Below are 5000 nucleotides of genomic sequence, written 5' to 3' on the forward strand. Positions count from 1 at the left end.
CCGTTCTTTCTCGCAATTCCTACACTATAAATCCTTCCACAAAGTTGTCCCGCTAGCCATTCTCATGCAGATATTACAGGGTTACATTTTATTAATAGGGATAATATTAGCGGATGTCTCATTATGCGTAACGTTACTTTTCTCGTCCTCGACCTCAACTTCCCTTCTTTCTCATAGACCTCTATCCCTCTTTTCTCTCCCTCTCCCTCCCTCTCTCTCTCTCTCTCTCTCTCTCTCTCTCTCTCTCTCTTTCTTTCTCTCATACACATACACACACACACACGCGCGCGCGCAAACACGCGCATAAGATCTTTTATATCGCTCTCTTCTTACCTGTCGGCCTTCGTCTTGCGATCAACAATAAAAACTTCGTAAGATTAAAAAAGTCGGATTTTATACACTCAAGATATTAACTACGAGTATGATTAAAAAATATTTATAGAGAAAAGAAGAAAAAAAACTCCTTCTAATAATCGTAAAAGATTCTAAACATTTCTATAAATTTGTAAAATAATCATTCTATAAATCGTTAAATAATCGTTTTCGCTATTGTTTATATTATTATAAGGATGTTATATCTCATCAATTAAGTTAACGATATTATTAGATTCTAAACTCTATGAAATTATATATATATATACGAAAGAGAAAATCGGATTACTTATTCGAAGGATCAAGATGAAGGTCAAAGATCAAGGAACAAAGGAGTACCGTAATGTCGACCGATCTCTGTGAAAGTTCACCGCTTACTGACTGCTCGTAAGCTAGGTTAAATCCGTGTTACGTCGAACATTGGACAAGAAAAAGGAAAGAATGAAAGAAGGAAAAAAACAATAAGAGAGAAAAACGAGCTCAAGATTAGAGACGAATAAACAATCAACGCAACGTCGAAACCATGTGTTTATCTTTCACATATGTATATATATATATATACATATATATATATATATATGTATGTATGTATGTACATATTTCTTGTTTGAACAAAGAACGTCGTATGCTAGTAAAATATCGATTTTAACATATATGATATAAAAGAACGATTTGTTTTATTTTGATTTTTTTTTCGCTAATTGTTTTCCTTCAAAATACCAAGTAAATTTACTACGTCATTGCATACATCCAACATATCCTGAATTACGTTGTGTTAAAAAGAAAGAAGAAAAAAACTATCTATACCTATAGAAAGGAATATTATATGAAAAAAGAAAATGTATGAATTAAAATCATACGTAATACCTATGTACATATGTATGTAAATAAACGTACAATATTTGCGATAAATATTAATTAGATCATATAATTTGTAAGGAGAATTGTACTATAAACTACTTTACTGAAAAAAAAAAACATTAAATAATGTCATTAATTATTAATATTTTTATCGTTGTATCCATATGTATATATACGTCTACGCGCATATATGTATGTACAATGTACATATATATTCGTATTTAGATACGTAATAATAATTCAAATAACAGCAAGTTTCGTGATATGATAATCTTTCAGCAAATGCCCGATAACGAATGTTGTGTGATACATAACCACGTAAATATATTGTTGTATACACACATATCCTCTCTCTCTCTCTCTCTCTCTCTCTCTCTCTCTTTCTCTCTCTCTCTCTCTCTCTCTCTTTCTTTCTCTCTCTCTCTCTCTTTCTCTCTCGATGTATATATATACATTATGGTGGAAAGCTTGAATTCTCTCGACTACCACGATGGTGGTGTTCCTTTTCATTCTCTCTCTCTCTCTCTCTCTCTCTCTCTCTCTCTCTCTCTCTCTCTCTCTCTCCCTCACCCATTGAAAAATACCTTCGTGGAGTAAAATCGTATTGGTAAAAACTGGTCGACCTTACCTTCGAAACGGGTCGTCCTTTAATAAGAGGCACGTTTATTCAAATCCATATAACCGTGAACGAATCAGAACGAAAGAAAACTAAGAGAAAGGAAGACGAATATCAAAATGAAAGAGAGAGTGAAAAGATGAGTTCGCAATTCGTTTAATTTCCTGGAATAATTAACTCCCAATTATGTCGTAAATTTGTATCTTCCCTGATTCAATCTAAATCTTACTTCTAATCAACCAATCTTATTAACCATAAGGATAATTATTAATGATTATCAACAAAGTAATTATTTCGTGTATTTATATATATATATATATATATATATATATATATATATATACATAAAAAATGAATTGGTTAGTAAGTTATGTCGAATACTAAGTAATAATTGAAATTTATTGTATTTTTACTGAGATTTATCTTGTATTAATAGACAATGTCGACATTTTCAATAAAATTAATTATTTTGATGTAATTGAATACTAACGCTAACTTAGTAATGATATTACTGTAATATTGTAATAATTAATAAGTAATTGAAATTTTTAGTATGTTTTTACTCAAAACAGGAAAATTATATTTTAATAATAATAATAATAATAATAATAATAATAATAATAATAATAATAATAATAATAATAATAATAATAATATTAATAATAATAATAATATTAATAATAATAATAATAATAATAATAATAATAAAAATAAATTCTATGTTGAAATAATTTCAATGAATTATTAGATAATTTAATATTACTATACTATATATATATATATATATATTCAATACTACTATATTATACTATATATATATAAAAACTGTATTATATTATATTGCTCTTCTCTATATATAATTATACTAAAAATTCAGATATTATTTGTCAAGTATATTATTTATTTTTATGTCGTTGAAGAAAAAAGTAATCGGTTTGTTCTTTCTGTACATTTAGCATGGATTTCAGTTGCTTTATAAACATATTTCGTAAGGAAATCTTTGCTTTCCTGAATGTATCACCATTGCCATTTCTCACCCAAGGATCGTAAACTTTTCTATGGCGCAATCTCACGGATAACGTAGAGACGAATTTAACGGCATATAACAAAGGCATCGTCGTGGGAATTAAATCGCAAAGTATCAACGTGGGTACGATATCTCGCGAGAAGCTTTAATAAGATTTTAAGCATAAGCGGACTTAAATTTTACGTTGAATTCTACCGAACGTCTTTTCGTAAAGGATTTCGTTAAATCTACTTCACGTTTCTCTTTACTCCTTCGAAAACTTTCAAACAAACTCTTTACGTTCCATTTTAAACGAAATAAGATCTTGAAAAACAAAGATAATTAAAAAACACAAATCTATTATATATTTTTACACTACTATTTTTCCTTCTTGCCTTTTCTTTATACTCGATCGATTTTATAATTAATCAAAAATTATAGAAGATATTAAACATTTTACCGATAGTAAATTTTTATTTTTTGATCACACAGTATGGTAATCAAATAATAAATAGAATATGTAAGCAATCGTAATCGTTGTTACTCTAAAATATTTGATCGAAATACAAAAAAAAAAAAATAATTAAATTATTCTCAATGATTTTCATCAAAATATAAACAACGAACGTGAAGAATCACAATATAAATTCAAAATCGTTCGAAACTATGCAATAAAATTAGAGATAGGTATGCAGTTAACGGATCACTTTATACGCCATTCAAATTTTAGAGATTAATTTGAATTGTAAGTAATACGTCGTTGTCTTGTCAATAAAAAAAGAAATTAATAAAATATAATGAATAGAAATTTTATTATGATAATCAATTTAACGTTTGAAAATATGTGATCGACATAAAAAAAATATCGATACTAGAGAAGAGCATGTACGAAATAAAGGAAAAAAAGGAAAAGAGGAAAAGAAACGAAAAGCAAGACAACGTGAGAAAGAATGTGGAATGAAAGAATTGAAGAATTTCCTTATAAGAAGACAGACTTCTTCTCTATTATGTACAAAGTGCTGCAACGTGCAAACTTTTGACATACTTGATAAAATGATGATAGAATAGGTGACATTATGTGAAAAAAAAAAAAATAAAATAAAATAAGAATAAAAAATTAAAAAAGAAAAAGAAACGGTATTACAAAGTACAATGGTATTGTGTAAATTTACAAAAATTGTATAGTTTTAAATAATTATATATTTTATTAAATTATTCATCGAAATTAATTTATATACTCCTTTCGAACAGTTTGTTAAACTTCTCATTAATATATATATATATATATATATATATATATATATATATATATATAACGATCAAAACGAAAAGGAGGGCACATATAAGAGAGAAGCGAAAATCTTTCGTGTCTCAAAAGAAAGTCGACAAAATAATACGAAACGAGAAGGATCTCTTTAGGTCAAGGCATGTAAGACTGACTAACCAAGATCCACACGTTGTAAGCTAAGAAGAATTCGATTTCTCAAGGCACACGTAATTATTTCGTAGCACGTGCGATCGAATACGTGACCGTCGATCGATTATCCGTGCCGTGGTTGAGTGAATTTTGTGAAAAGAAAAATAGCTCCCTTCGAAAATCAGTTCCATGCGAGGCAACTCGACAAAATATCTCGAGAACCAAGAGGACTCTTTATACTCCTCGAATCGATATTCGATCGAGAGTCGAATGAACAAAAAAAAAAAAAAAAAAAAAAAAAAAAAGAAAGAAAACAGAAGGATGTGAGAAAGAGAGAGAGAGAGAGAGAAATTTTCCAAACATAAGTGTCTTCTTTCTCTTGGTATTCCATAATTTTGTTTTTTTCAATTATATACGCGCATAAACGAATGACGACATTATAGCACAAACTCTAATCGATCTATTTCGAACAACATGACCAAATTCTTCGACGTATCATACAAAATTTCATTTCCATGGATCCCACGCGTCAACCACTTATCATTAATCTCGAACGATTTTCCCTCGTAACTCACTAGCACTGAACTATCTTCGTAAGTATATATATATATATTTTCCAATGTGCCATCACTGGAATTCTAATTCCCGTCTAAGTCGCGATCGAGTTTAAAGCACTTTATACACGAACTTTGTTTCGTTATAAATTAATCAAGTTAAGACTGTTGAGT

The 5000-nt window shown here is 28.8% G+C and overlaps 1 protein-coding gene across 10 annotated transcripts in view; it reads right to left on the bottom strand.

The window, feature by feature from the left end:
• The window catches only part of LOC118444761 (venom dipeptidyl peptidase 4), a 274804-nt gene that overhangs the window by 243297 nt on the left and 26507 nt on the right, over window positions 1–5000 (bottom strand). Inside the window, exon 1 of one of the 10 annotated variants that reach the window (XM_035873348.2) lies at window positions 662–741. The exons of 7 other annotated variants lie outside the window; for them this stretch is intronic. The gene's annotated coding sequence lies outside the window, so the exon portion shown is untranslated. Of the gene's footprint in view, window positions 1–333; window positions 422–661; window positions 742–5000 lie in introns of those variants that run through there. 2 more of the 10 variants (XM_035873347.2, XM_085659962.1) reach the window with 2 other exon arrangements.

Source organism: Vespa mandarinia, chromosome 10, assembly GCF_050613455.1.
Source record: "Vespa mandarinia isolate Hongniang chromosome 10, ASM5061345v1, whole genome shotgun sequence".
NCBI classification, from domain to species: Eukaryota; Metazoa; Arthropoda; class Insecta; order Hymenoptera; family Vespidae; genus Vespa; species Vespa mandarinia.